Raw genomic sequence first — 16185 nt, forward strand, 5'->3', positions numbered from 1 at the left:
TACTGGGTATAATAAGCTGTAAATATTGCATCATATTATACCAAATGGGTTAACAACACTCTCAGTTTTCAAAAACTTTCATACACAGCTAGTACAGGGAAATAACCTAGGAAAATTACACCATTATACATCTAGACTACAGGTATAGTCTGTATTGGCTCCAAGGTATAGCACTCTAAAATTGCTAGAAGTTCTCTTAATTGTTCTCAGACATTCCAAATGAACACACAAATGTCACAAGGAGCAATTCAGCATACCTTTAATAACAGCCAACATTTTCTGAAATGGAAGGGGGTTCCCCCCTTTAGACCCTCTTCCATGTTTGCCTATCAGATACCAAATCGTTCCCCTAGGTACTTCATACAGTACAAGTTTAAAATGTGGCATGAAATTGATTGAACATAATAATGGGTTGAAGTGTTTAGTTACCATATTGTTTTGCTTCTAAAAAATATTGGCTAAATTTGTGTACCATCACAAGCATTACAGATTCTATGGACTTGGTTATGGCAAGTAATGAGATCAGATGAAATGATTTTACAAATTAATTTTACTTTTATCCTCAAGGCCACTCACCTATGTTTATAATTATTGAAATCAAAGCCAGTTTATTTTGCACACATTGGTGCTCTAGATAACAGGAAGTTAATATTAAATAGTTCCACATTTACTGGTTTATATTTTATCTCTTACAGGGTGCATGTGTAAATACTGACTCCTAAGTAAAAAAAAGCTCTATTTAAGACTGTATGTAAGAACAGTACTCTACTAAATAAGGTGAAACAAAACGAATCCATATTTTATAAGGTTAAAATAATTGAAAGAGAAATTTAATGTTTGCCCTATTGTCCTCAAAAATGCCAAATATTTCAATATGGTCACCTTGGGTCAAAATTCTTTACCTATTTTATTTCCAACTTGGAAGATATTTACCTCACTGGGACATTCAGTCATCTTGTGTGTTGCCTATTAATCTCTGGTAACAGTTTGTAGGGTACAATACTAGCTTTAAAGTTAAACAAAATTTTGTATCCATTTCTAGTGAGGTTTAAACCAATTTGGTTTTGTCAGTGACAGTTATATTGAAGCAAACATAAAAATTGCAAAATCTATTACTTAGTCTAATCTGAAACCTACACATTGATACATCAATGTCATATTTTGTCATTATCACTACACCTTAGTGAAGGGATATTTGCTGACTGTATATCTTAGTTTTGTTAATATTCTTAGTGTACAGTATTGTACACTCTGTACTATTCTCCAGCAAGGACTGTACGGTACCCAAACTATAGATAAACAACATTTCAGTGACCACAACTAACTAAGGCTACCTATGAATACTGAATGAATCATCTGCAGTCTAAAATTTTAGTCTTATTCTAAATATGCCAAGTTAACATAAACTTACCTTTCAATTCGGTCATTTTAACTGAAAAGCAATCTTCTCTGTCTCTCTTCAATGATAAGTACTCTTCAGCCACTTGAAGTGGTGATTTCCTTTTTACTCTTAGACTCATCTTCTTGCAAAGTAGAATAATCGCTCTTCAGGTATCGCTAGTTGCTATTGGTCAAGCTGACTTTAATGTTACAAGGTGCTGAAGAGTTTTGCTTTTTTTGGACTAGACTCGAGTTCAGTCTTGTTTATGGGTTTTTCAAAATTGGCTAAGTTTTATGGTTTTCAAACTTTTCTAAGTTCCCAAATTTGCAAGTTTCAAATCATTGAATGCAAAATACTTTAAGATTTTATAGGTCGATAGATGAAAGCAATATCTGAGGAATTACACCAATGCAATGTCTTTATAAACCGCTATTAGCCAATTTTTCCTTATGGTTTTTACATCCCTGCTATGAACACTCTTTTGATTGGCCACAATCTTTTTGTAACAAGGTTCATTGGTTCATTGTCTTGAAGTTTGGTTGAATATGTATAAGTCGAGTATCACATGATCACCTTAATTAGTAAAAAGGAGGGAAAAAGTGATTCATTGCTCTAAGTCCCAAAATGAAAAGTGGCTTAGATTAAAAAAACAAGAATTACAAAGGAAAATTCTGCTAATATTGGTTTTGGTTTTCATTCTGCATTCTTTCATTTGTAAGTGATAAAAAAGCAAATGTTTTTTCCTATTTATGATTTATGACAAGGGGCAAATTTCAGCCCACTGATTCAGGATGATTTCTCAACAAATTTACCACTTTAGAGGATGAAAATGATACACAAAAGGCTGGGAAAATATCATTGTTGCCACAACAACTAGGTTGAAACATATCAAGGGTAGTTCAAAATGTACCTTTGTGACCTGCATTTCGAAATTAGTCATGATTATGCCCAGTTTCTCATGACTTCACACTTTTTTGAAGCAACCTTGGTGATTCAAATAGTAAAAAATGAACACAATAAATTAAAGCTTCTGTGTAACCAAGGGAAAGGTATTCCAACAGATAGCACACAAGGTTTTATTTGAATATCACTTCCATATTATCCTAATTTAGATGAGTATGAATCAATAAACTTTGAGAAACTTTCTTCACCTCAAAGTGATGTAACAAATTCAACCCAATATTTGGGAGTATAGTACATTAAACTCCTACCCATTACTTTCTTTTTAACATTATAGACATCTAATGACATACAATGCAAGGAAACGACATACATCTACAAACAATTACAGTAGGTGTATGGTACAGTAGTCTTGACTAGACGTTCAAAATACTCTTTTTTAGCATGTGTACATGTCTCAGAGTCTGTTAATGTCTATCACGAATGTGCATGTCCAATGAATTGTGCATGCCTGAGGATCTGTCCGTTACAAACGTCTTGGACATTCCTCCAAAGAGGGGTGTGAACTCATGAAAACTACAAAATCTTTATTCATACTTGAGTTACAAAATTGCATGTCATATGAAGTCATGTGTCTTCCTCAGCAATCAGCCACAGTCTCCCAGTGTATAAACCAATCTTAGATCAAGTGATTGTTCACTTCGGGGGGTAGGGATTGATTAAACATTTTCGGGAAAATATGCCCATTTGGCAAACCTGATTGGCTTCTTTGCTTAACTGAAGCAAATCTGCCTTTCTTCAAGGGAAAACATAAGATTGCTAGTAAGAAATGTACAAGACCCTAGTATTCATTGAAAGCGTTGCAGGGGGCATTCTCTGGGCAGTACAGCAAATAGATGTGGGAAAATAGCTGTGCGAAAAAGGAAGGTAAACTAGGCTGCTCATACTAGGGTCTTAACAAGACTAGGTATATGGTGGCACTGATGTTACACTGTAGTCGCACAAAGCGGCTGCTTTAAATATATACACCACCTGTTAATACACATCATGTGAGACTGAGTGATTCATACTGCAATACTGGAGAGGACAGTTAGTTTGAGCTAGGTCATGACATTGCTGTGATGGGTATAGCTTCACTTGTGAAAGTGGTTTGTCTGCATTTTTTCATTGATGGTATTGATTGAGACAGTGATTTCCATTTCGTTGACCATGCAGTTGGGATAATGAACTGGCACAGTACAGGGTTGTACAGCGCTATTGAATACTTCGTAGATTTTAGCGCTTTATAAGTTCATTTATTATTATTATTACAGTAATCATATGCTGAGAAGTTAGCACTTTTTCCCCTTGCCTCATAGGACTGTTAGATATACTTGAAGTTGTTGTGCCCATCGTTATCAACTTTTCTTTGACCAAACAAGTGGGTTACACTATACTTAGTTACATGGATGATGCTTATCTACCAAATTTTCTTACCACAACATTCCAGTTTGCCACTATACTAGCTAAAGGAGGATAGGTAGTTATGAGAGATAAATTTTTTCCTTACTTTTTGTACAGTATTCCTCAAACTCATTGAGCTGGGACGTCAACTTAAGAAAAAATCAAATATAATCCGTTTTTTTCTGCCGATTAAAGAAATTTCTGTTGGAAATTGTTATTCCTGAGGCAGATTTGTTGGGGAAAATCTTTGCAGGATATCTATTGCTGATTTGGAGGGAAACAGTAAAGAAAGTTATGTATCATTTATCTTTCAAGTTTCAACTACCAAAGCTCCTTTAAGTTCTGTCTGAGAGACAGAGACTCTGTATTTGTGTTCATTAGATGGTACGTCCCATAAAGGAGTTAATCCTGCATTTTGGGATTGGTACCCAAACCTTTTAAAAGGTCTGTTTTGGTCCCAGAAATGTTGGAACAGCATGATTAGTGGTCCCACATATTGGGTGTGATTCCGCAAATTTAGTTCAAAACATGTTTTATCTGATCCCACAAATGATGTCTCTCAGGTGTGTTTTTTATTCCCACATTTTAGTCTGGTCCCACAAATGATGTTTCTTAGGTGTGTTTTCTTGGTCCAACAATTTGGTCTGGTCCCACAAATGATGTTTCTCAGGTGTGTTTTTTGGTCCCACAATTTGGTCTGGTCCCAAAAATGATGTTTCTCAGGTGTGCTTTTTTGGTCCCACAATTTGGTCTGGTCCCACAAATAATGTTTCTTAGGTGTGTTTTTGTGGTCCCACAAAGGTGTGTTTTTAAGGTCCCACACATAAGGTGTACATTCTGGTCCCACAAATCAGGTCCCACAATTGTTGATGCAAAACGTACCAAGTTACTGGTCCCAATATTATTGTGGAGGTGAGTACGTGTGTATGTATGTATGTATGTATGTATGTATGTATGTATGTATGTATGTATGTATGTATGTATGTATGTATGTATGTATGTATGTATGTATGTATGTATGTATGTATGTATGTATGTATGTATGTATGTATGTATGTATGTATGTATGTATGTATGTATGTATGTATGTATGTATACTATTCCGTTAAACAAATTCTCCTTTGTAAGAATAACATGGCTACCGCTCTCGTTATCTTAAAACAATAACACAGAAAATATCAAGATATTTACATTACAAACATATTTGCACAATTATATTAATAACTGGTTCAGTTCGAAGCGTCGTTCCTCTGGAATCTTTCAACCCGGACCTTGATTCATTCATCTGGGAATACGTGAGTGGTCACCCTTTGTTCCAACTTGCTGTCGTATTCCAGGTCAACTTTATCCTCTCCTATAATGGACAGGGCCGATCGAGGGGATTGCCGGTTTGACTGTTTGGCCAGTGGGTTGGTGAGAACGGGGGAAGTTTTCTGGCAGTTCTTTCTCATCGCCGGTGTCGTTCATGTTGTAGGCGGAGGGGACGGGCGATCTTTGCCCTCCCTCTTGTCCTTACCGTCTTTCGGTCCATAAATGTTCTTGATCGGAGATCCAATTTCCCTGTTGATCTTCGGAGGTGTCTTAACGCCGTTGCTTTGCCATTTTTTATCCATGTCCTGGTTCTACTTCGTAAGTTTCGATGGTAAGAGTGCAAGGATCTTTCGGTTTGGCATTCTCGGTGTGTCGGCTGGCAGTGTGACGTGTGATGTCGAATCTCCTGTCAGAAGAATAATCAAAATGTTAGCAAGTGAGCTGTCGTCGAGGTCTCTCGTGCTTCTTCGTGTAATGGTCTTCAAGATCGCCCCTCTTTGAAAACTTCTTACTGCAACCTGTACAACAGTACTGAACCTCGAACTTATCTTTCTCCATTTTCTGAAAAATAACAAGAAATGAAAGAACATTAGGATAACTTTGACATTGTGGAGAATATCTTGATTTCTGCTCTCGTTTTAGGATCCATAGAGGGGGATCGTCACCCGTGTAAGCTTCAATCGGTCGTGATGTACCACTTTTGGCCGCATTTTGGCCCCATCTTAACACGATAGAGTACGTCAGTCAGATTCTTGAGTACTTTTCCTGGTCCTACCTAGGGTCTCTGCAGTTTAGGGGAGATGCCTTTCTTCTTGGTAGTATTCAGAAGCCATATAAGTTCTCCATCCTGGTAGGTCTGACAAAAGGCTCTCCTGTCATGTAATCTCTGATGTTTGTTACTCGCCATATTGAGATGTTTCCTTGAGTTTCATGTACTGTCCTCAATCGCCGTTCGAGTTCCTCGACGTAATGTTCAGCGATTTTGTCGTCTCACCAGGTGTCTTCGGGAGGTGAAATTGTAACGGTAGTATGACCTGTCGCCCTAGCAAAAGTTCAGCGGTGGAATACCCTGTACTCTCGTGCTCGGCTGATCGGCATGCCATCATAACAAAGGGAAGCCAGGAATCCCAGTTTTTTTTATTCTCGCTTACGACCATAGACAACATCGCCTCCAGCGTCCTGTTAAAGCTTTCCACCATCCCGTCCGATTGCGGATAAAATGGTGTAGTCCTGGTCTTTTTGACGTCAAGAAGTTTGCACATATGTTGGAACAATTGGGACTTGAACTGTCGTCCCTGGTCTGTGTGAATTTCACCTGGTATTCCGAAGCGACAGAAAAACTCTTCTACCAATATATTCGCAACTGTTCCTGCCTCCATATTCGGCATAGCATAAGCCTCCGTCCATTTGCTGATATAATCTGCTATCACCAGCACATTCTTATTTCCCCTGTCTGACACTGAAAGTGGACCCATTATGTTCATAGCGCATCGGAGATGAAGAGGCTCACCGGAGATATACTGCTTCATTTTCCCATTCGGTCTCTTCATGGGGCCCTTTAGTGACGCATAGGTATCACCATTCTTGCACCACTTCTCCACAGCTCGACGGTACCCGCTTTAGTAAAAATGGTCACGTATTCTACCCAGTGTCTTCCTACCCATGAGGTGACCAGACAGACGATGTTTGTGAGCATTCTCCAGTATTTCTTCTTGCAGTTTTCGTGGTACTACAAGTTGCCATAACTGCGTTGCTCTTGTTTCAGACTCGAAGCAGCGGTTGAGGTCTCCGTCTCGCAGCTGGAGCCGATCACATTGTGTCCAGTAGTTTCTCAAAGTGGGACTCTCAGATGCGACTTGTTCCCACGTCGGCCTCAAGTTCTGAATCTGCTTCCAACGAACGATAGGTCCAACATATTTATCACGAACTTGTATGTCCCTCCATTCTTCGATCCTTTTGGTCCGAATCCATGAGTTTGTCTTTTTCTCGGGCGGTGTACCTAGTTCACTGTTAGCCTATTGGTTTCGATAACATGGTCTCTTCCTTTCCGTTAACGTGTATGTCGTCATATTAGATATTTGTTCATTGACACAAACTTGTTCTATGGTTTCGACCCTTCCGCAGTTGGTACAGTCTTCACAAGGTCTTTGTGATAAGCCATCAGCATTTCCATGTTGTTTTCCGGGTCTAAGTTGTATTTCACAGTCATACATCATGAACGTCTCCAGCCATCTCGACACTTGCCCTTCAGGATCTCGAAAGTTCGTTAGCTATCTAAGTGCTGCATGGTCAGTTGTCAACTTGAACTTTCTTCCGTATAGGTAGTGATGGAAGTGCTTTACTGAGGCAACAACAGCCAGCAATTCTTTCCGAGTAATAAAGTAGCGTCTTTCTGTCTTCGAAAGAGACCTGCTAAAGTATAACCTTCAGGATCTCGAAAGTTCGTTAGCTATCTAAGTGCTGCATGGTCAGTTGTCAACTTGAACTTTCTTCCGTATAGGTAGTGATTGAAGTGCTTTACTGAGGCAACAACAGCCAGCAATTCTTTCCGAATAATAATGTAGCGTCTTTCTGTCTTCGAAAGAGACCTGCTAAAGTATACAATCACCCTCTCGCACATAGTTTTCTGTTCACCTAAACTTCACGTTTTGCACTGTCAACTTATGCAAAGGTGAACATATTTCGGCAAATCCTGAAAAGAATATTGGTAAAGAGATCAGAGTCCAACAAAGCTACGAACCTGCGTCGTAGACGATGGAGTTGGTAACTCTGTTACAGCTTGTGTTTTGTCCTTATCTGGTAAAATGCGATCTCGAAAAACGATGTGCCCCAGGTAGGTTACTTGGTTCTGAAACCGGTTACACTTCTTGTGAGAACGTTTTAGTCCGGCCTTCCGGAGCTTACCAAACACTTCGGTCAGCCTGAGTAACGCTTTTTCAAATGTGTCTCCATAGACTATTACGTCTGCCACTGGAGCCCTTTCAAAACTCTCTCCATCAATCTCTCAAACGTAGAGGGAGAGTTGCATTACCCAAAAGGTAATACTTTGAATTGATAAAAGCCACTGTAGGTCACGAATGCCGTCTTCGGTCGGTCTCCTTTCTACCTGCCAGTAACCACTGGCCAGATCCAATGTAGAAAATAACCTGCCAGTGTATCCAGAGAGTCATCGATACTGGGTAGGGGATAACAATCCTTCGCAGTGACAGCTTCCGGTAATCTACGCAGAATCTAGTAGGGCCATCTTTCTTGTTAACCAATACCACCGAAGAGGACCAAGAACTAGATGAAGGCTCAAAAATGTCTTCACGTAACATCCTGTTAATTTCCTTTTGTGCTTCCAATGTCAGATGAATTGGGAGTCGTCTAGCTGCCTGTCGAATAGGTTTCGCGTTGCCAATGTATATTCGGTGCTTTGCCAAGTTGGTTTGTCGCAGGTCCTCAGTAGACTTCGCAAACACGTCAGCAAACTCAGCCAGCATCTCCGTTACACGCACCCGTTGACCCGTGTTCATGTTGCAGGTCCGGCTAGATCCCGCACATGTTCCGCCAGCTCCATTCGTCTTGTTGCTCCGGACGACCGCCTCGAACCCGAAGATTCCCATACAGATCGGCAACCTGGTATCCTATCCGTGTTAGCATCAATTAAATTTACAGCATGACACGAGCCAACCGTCGTACCTTTGTAGATAGTGACTGGAATCGCACTGGGATTCAAAAGCCGTAATGGCACATCTTCCTCTGAAGTATCCACCACAACCCTGGCTAACATCAGTACATGACGTTTCAGGAACTTCTCGTTGTACTCCGTCACAGCCGGTCTTCGATAAGTTCCTCTTCTGTGAGCCTCCCTGTCACCACTCGTTAGCTCTCTGGTGCCACCACTACGGTTTCCTCAAGTGCAACCCTACAACAGCCTTCACTTGGCTTCTCCTTCCTGTTGTCCTGTTGCCGGTCACAACCAATAGTTAACTGACCCTTTCCAGTGTCTATGGTACAGTTGTACATCTGCCGGAACATATATCCCAAAAAGCCATCTGTGTCGATATTAGCCACCCAGATTTCGTGTTTCACCTTCACACCACTGATTTCTACTTGAAAATAGCCTCTGCCGTGAAAATAAGGGGTTTGCCATCTGCTACGTTCATCTCAAGTGAAGCGTCTGTTAAAGCTGGTCTCCCTTGCTCTGGTAGCATCATGTAGACTTCAGGACTTATCAAGGTGATGTTAGCTCCAGTGTCTACAAGGAAATTCACTTGGACACCTTCAAGCCTTCCCGTCACATAGGGTCCGTTCTGCCCTACCGACAATGCTCTACTTTTCAACGTAATCTTTGTGGGCGTTTCATTGCTGCTATCCAGTCTCTGCCCTTCGAGGCTGGCTACTGCTCGTTTCCCTGTCGTTTATACTCTCTTGGAGAATTCTGTCCCTTTTTGCGCTCTGGACAATCTCGACTGAAATTACTCGTCTCACCACATTCCTTGCACTTTCTGTTGTTCGTCTTCCTTCTGTATCCACTATTGAGTCAAATTCTGGAAACCCTTCTCCAGTGCAGTCATGAGTGTTTTCGCAAGTTCATCCGCCATTTCCGGTTTCATCTTCGGCTCCACTTTTTCACTAACAACACGTACCGCTAGTTTTCGGGACAAAGATTTCTTTGACTCGGCTAGGCCAAAAGCGTCTATAAATAAATCCCTGCCCAGTGTCTCCTTCATCTCTAATGAGGCATCTGGATAGGCACGGCTAAGCAAACGTTTGATGTCGTGTGCTAGTTCAGGCAGGGTTTCTGTGGGATTCCTGGATCTGTTTCGTAGTATTGCTTTGAATACTTCTGTTTGATTCCATTTTCCAAATCGCTGCTCCAAGGCAACGAGTAAATGAAACCTCCGTCTCCTAACTGGTTCCAAATCGGCCAGAACTGCTTGCGCCGGACCACGTAGACTTGCAGCAACCTGCAGAGATCTATAGCGTTCGTCACATCCTTTGAGTTCAGCTATTAGCTCGAACTGTACCAAGTAATCCTTCCATGGTGTTGAACCGTCAAAGGCAGGAGGTGGGGCCCTTCGAGTGTTACCTATCGGCTTCTGTGGCAATCTTCTGCCAGCACCTGCAAAAGCAAATTGGTCTTACCTATTTAAATTTCACCACCGTCGCCGTACACATGGGGCTATCATCCGTCGAATTGTCACTTATCGGCCGGCCGCATGTCGCAGAGGAATGGGTTTCCATAGTTCAACGCTGGTGGACCACTGTTTGGCGCATCTTTCTTCTTCGAGTCTCTCCGTTCTTTCTGACGTCATGAGTTGACACTAGCGCTGAATCCATGATGTTGGTCGACACTACTTGCCATCGGAAGTCAAGTTCTTCCTCCTCAAAAAGGCTACCATTCTAGTCTACCTTCACCCATGCTAGTCCAACCGCCATCCTCCGTGTAGCCGTCCGGTCCGATAGGGCACCCTTCTGCAGTGTCTCTGTCTCGACTCCCCTTTGCTGGTCACGATAGCATCCCCTCCTCTGACCATCCTGTCAGACTCTCATCTGGTTGTTCTTATCCCCGTAAAGCCCAGGCCATCCTGTCACTACTCAGGCTGTGGTTTACCCCAGGCATCTTGGACTGGTTTACCTACGCCCAGTTTACCAACAGTCAGCACGTGATACAAATCTCACCGCTGCCACCAATGTAACGTCATTTCCTTATCTGGTGGGGCAGTCTTTAAAGCTTGGGTTGGCGAAAGAGAGTCTCGACATAAAGATGACAATGAAGAAGATGTTAGAGTGCCCGTGGCACAGTGGTACCGTTTATTCAGACCTTCGTCTCACAGCTCCTTACTTGGCTCATTAAATGTTCTGACACTTATCCTTGCGTTACGCAGAACGTAACTGTAACGGGAACAACGGGGATTTCCCAACAAAGAATTATAACATTACTTAAACAGTTAATACAGCTTATAGAATAGCTTTCATAGTTCAATTTCTACGCAAGTTCGGTTCTATCTTAGTTCCATACTACTTGAAGAGGAGACTGCTTAGGTTACCTATGAGAGGTGGTATTAAGGCAGCCAAAATCGAACCTTCCTTCTGTAGAAGTATATGTCTTTTCTGTTTGGTGGGGCGGTGTTTGTTGGAGAGGGTGTGCAGCTGATGTCTGTGTTTACACAGCTTTCTCTTTTGATGTTTTGTGAGTCGACCGTTACCATTCAAAGTGTTGAGAGCACCCTCATATACAATCGATTAATTCATTCGAAGCGCCTAATTTCAACCTTTCCGCTGTTGATGTATAAATAAGGAGCTTGTTGTGCCAATGCCGCATGATGATGAATTGAGAGCTCGGACGTTTTGCAAGCTTATTTAACCACTTTTTAAGATACACGTAATGAAGTTCCCCAGATAAAATATGACTCCTCAGTCGCATATTTTCGGGAGTAGTCGTTTTTAAATCGAGGAAAATGTTACCAGACGGTTTGTTCGTAGCATCTCTGTAAGCCTCTTGAAAATACTTGGGTTTTTCAGGAAACATTTGCCTTGCTAAATATGAAATTTGAGAGGCATCTCTTGGATTTTTAAACAAGACTAGATAATGAGTATTGAGACTGAGAGTGCGACTTTCTCGCCCTTTCTGAACAGATTTTGAGTCAGTAGTATAATGGACACATTTGTATGATAACTACCTTTTGTAAACAGATTACTTATTCTTTTATCATTTGCCGTTTCACTGGGTAAACAAAACGAAAATAAAATAGGCCCAGCAACTTGTTAATGCATTAACAACTTTGCTCAAGCATACCACTGATTATAATGTTGCATAAGCAATTGCTTGAGTTCTTGCGAATGAGTTTTTACAACTAACCAAAGGTGGTAAAAGAATACCATGATTTGTGCACCAACCAGACCTACAGTAGGGGCCTGGTTATGCATTAAACAATGTAGACCAGGACATAATTGCTTAAAGGCCAGATATTTGGTGGGAGGCGTACAATTAATTCTCTGCCCATGCGCGGTTATTGGACTACCAAGCTCGGAAACCGTTGCCAAAAAGTTTCGATAGCAGATATGCGTACGATATTGTACACACGGTAGTGTATACGCTGTGTGTACCCATCTCAGCACTACTAGACCTGTATATGCACTCTCGCATAGTATAATTTTTCTGGCAGGCTACAATGTCCGTTATGTCCGTTATAGCTATGGAGAGTGTTTTAGTAGGTACACCTCCTCCTAAAAGACCAAGAGGAAAACCTCCGAGTGCTAATCCTCCACCGAAACGCGCTTATAGTCTCGATCGGGCCAAACGTGAGGGCACAAGAGTGTACCTTTCAGACTATTTTCCTTCTTGGGTACAACAAATGAAAGAATTAGCAACTTCATCTGGAGATGGTGAAGCTGAAAAGAAGTCGTCGCATGCGGAGTTTGCCAAACACCTACTGAAACATCACAGCGACATACTGTGTCGTTTATGTAAAAGGTAAGATTTCTTTTTCCCACGTAACCAACTGATTAGGCAATTGCATTACTTCAAATTTCAAAACAGTAAGCAGTTGTCCCATGAATGATTGGGAGTACATAACAGTACAGTAAAGTTTTGGGCTTTGGCCTAGCTTCAGTGACTACGTTAGGGCACATAGGCTTACCCAGCTTTATTATGGATAATAGGCTATGCTAGGCCCAAAAAACTGCGACGCTATATGCGAAGTGTGTATATGTATTCAAGAAACTGTAGGCTGCAGGCAAGATGTGTATCAAGGTAATTGTTGTGATATAAATTTTCAGGGAATAAATCCTTCTCTATTCAAATATTTAAATTTAATTACACTTGAATTGATACACGAAACCGCGAATATGTTCAGATACAGCTCAAATGAGATAATTCATCTGAATGTATACTCGAAAGTAAACCTGTCCTGTACTTGAAGAACCAAATTTGAAGGTCATTAAGAGACATAGTATTGCTGGGAACTGTACATTACGTTAGCGGCTACACCAAGCCCAGGTAGATTGCTTTAATGAGTAGGCCTATTCATTATTGGGTGCAGTTTTACCATTTCCATCCTGCATCCCCAGAACAATCACAAAATATTTAATCCAATAAACACACTTTTCACTCAGTACTATCATTAACAAAAAATCTCCAACTTTGGAAAAGACATTCAAATTCATATTGTGACCAAAACATGCCTGTAATAGAGACCTGACCATACAGCTTAAAACCCATTATTGAGATTTATGAGAGAATTGATAAAACTATTTAATGTTGTTCACTATAGTTCCGTCCATCAAACCCTTCCTATGAACTTATATTTCCACAGACCAGATGATGAAGAAACAGCAGAGTCGGAGGTTTTTCATTTCGATACGGGTTCATGTGACAAAATGCTGCAAGACGAGTCAGTTCATCCACATTCAGAAGAAGCTGCCCCGTCTGATGATATTGATGATGCAAAGTGCATTGTTTCTCTTAGGGAGATCACTAAATTATTGAAAAATGTGTATGGTGCAAAGTGTTCAAAATGCAGTGAAGAATTTTTATTTTTTACAGCACCAATCCCATAGGTACTGCAGTTATTTTTAAGTGGAGCTGTAATAATGGTCATGTAGGTGTGTGGCATTCACAGCCACGCTTTTCAAATATATTTTCAGGTAAAATTTAGTTTCCTTCAGCTGTTGTTCTATCTGGAAATAATTTTCAAAGATGGCTCTCTTTTCAAATTTTGTAAAATTCATTTTTGTTAGTTCCCCTAATTTTTTTAGAGTCCAAAGACTATATGTTTCACCATCTGTAAAAGACAAATTGGCGGACTCACCAGAGCAGTTTATTCGAATCTCTGAAGGAGCAGCAATTGTGTGTTACAGGTGATGGGAGAACAGATTCTCCATGGCATTGCGCCCAATATTGTACATATAATTTCATGGACACTAGTGGTTAAAAAATGCTGCATGTAGATATTGATGTTCGTGAAACAGGTGGTAAAAGTACAAACATTTAAAGACTAGCATTTGAAAGAGGGCTAGAATATTTAATGGCAAATGTAATGTTACTGAGGTTGTAACTGATGCCCATGTCCAGACCACAGCACTCATCAAAAAAATGTGAGAAATATGAAACTGTAGAGCTTGGCTTTGATGTGTGGCATGGTGCCAAAAATTTTGTTAAGAAGGGTAATGAAGACCTACGTCTATGGATACCAGCCATTCCTAATCATTTCTGGCATTGCTCAAGGGAATGTACTAGTGATGTGTTAAAACTGAAGGCATTGTGGTAGTATATGCTACATCATATAGTCAATGAGCATGACTGGGTTCTTTCAATAGATGGATCCATTGATAAGTGCCAGCATGGGGAACTAGATCCATTGGAGAGGAATAAACCATGGCTCAAGAAAGATTATCCACCTCATGCTGCTCTCAGAAAAGCCATGAAAAACAACGATTCTTGAATATGTAACTATATTACAATAACTTTAAGCATACTGGTAATCTTGAATCGTTTCATAATCATATGTTGATGTATGCTAGTAAACGATGTCCATATTCATTTGAAGGTTATGTAACAAGTCTGCTATTGACCACAGTTATCATTCAGACAGAGAATATGCAGCATCTACGAATGTAGTGTCAGGTTACCGGTAGAAGTAAAGTAAGAAGACAAGAAAGTGCGTACCGGTTGAAGGTAGCCAAGGGTTATGGTTACAACCCCCAACTAATGAGAAGAATATTTACCATGAGAGAACAACACCAGGGCATCTTTCACAACATGTCTCATTAGCATCAAATAATCCGCTCCTTCTGAAGTCAAATATAGCGAATGTTCTGAAGCCCGGTATCACTCAATTACTACAGGAGCACAAGTCACGTTTTGAAAAAATTAAACAGCTGTTGTCATTGTCTTTCCCTTATAAATGTATAAGCTTCATATTCTCTGTACATTGATATATTGTTTTGTAATAACCATTCATTGTGATTCTCTAATGTACGCATTCTACATGGCCAGAACATAATTGCAGTACTTGTGTATTGTAAACCTACTGTAGAAGTCAATAACACTGGCATATGGGGTAATGCATTTTATTTGTGCATTGTATGATATATAGCGAATGTTCTGAAGCCCGGTATCACTCAATTACTAGAGGAGCACAAGTCACGTTTTGAAAAAAATTAACAACTATTGTCATTGTCTTTCCCCCATAAATGTATAAGCTTCATATTCTCTGTACACTGATATATTGTTTTGTAATAACCATTCATTGTGATTCTCTAATGTACGCATTCTACATGGCCAGAACATAATTGCAGTACTTGTGTATTGTAAACCTACCGTAGAAGTCAATAACACTGGCATATGGGGTAATGCATTTTATTTGTGCATTGTATGATATATAGCGAATGTTCTGAAGCCCGGTATCACTCAATTACTAGAGGAGCACAAGTCAAGTTTTGAAAAAATTAAACAACTGTTGTCATTGTCTTTCCATCATAAATGTATAAGCTTCATATTCTCTGTACATTGATGTATTGTTTTGTAATAACCATTCATTGTGATTCTCTAATGTACGCATTCATGGTTTACATGGAATTAATATATTCTACATGGCTTGAACATAATTACAGTACTTATGTATTGTAAACCTACTGTAGAAGTCAATAAAAAAAATTGAATTTGGAAAATGTTTTCTTACTTTTAATCTAGCAACAGAAACTCTCTTGAATTAAAGCACATTGTCTATGTTGTTTCTATGTCACACCTTGTGCAGTCATCTGTGGGCAAACTTTTGTTCTATGAGTGTTTGTATCATTTCAAAAATTTGAGGCCAAGTCTGGCTTAATCTAGAGGCTAAATGTTTAAATTAGCACAAAATTTGTGTTAACTATCTTCAGGCCGACATTAGTTGAAATAAGAATGAACACAACATTAGTCAAATTGGAGGCCGATGTTTGAGGCCAGCTCTGGGCTTAAGTTATGTTCCATGGGCTCACACAAGCCCAGGCAAATGTAGATGAGGCTATATATTTTTTATTATGAATAGGCCTTTTAAAATATCCTAACCTTTGTATCCAGAGCTATGGCAGTGCAACATAGTATTGATGAGTCATTCATTGATCATTTTTTTGATAACATTGCAGCAATGCTTCAGGTCGCAGTTGTTGCAGAGTAATAC

The sequence above is a fragment of the Apostichopus japonicus genome, chromosome 8 (genome assembly GCF_037975245.1).
Source record: "Apostichopus japonicus isolate 1M-3 chromosome 8, ASM3797524v1, whole genome shotgun sequence".
NCBI classification, from domain to species: Eukaryota; Metazoa; Echinodermata; class Holothuroidea; order Aspidochirotida; family Stichopodidae; genus Apostichopus; species Apostichopus japonicus.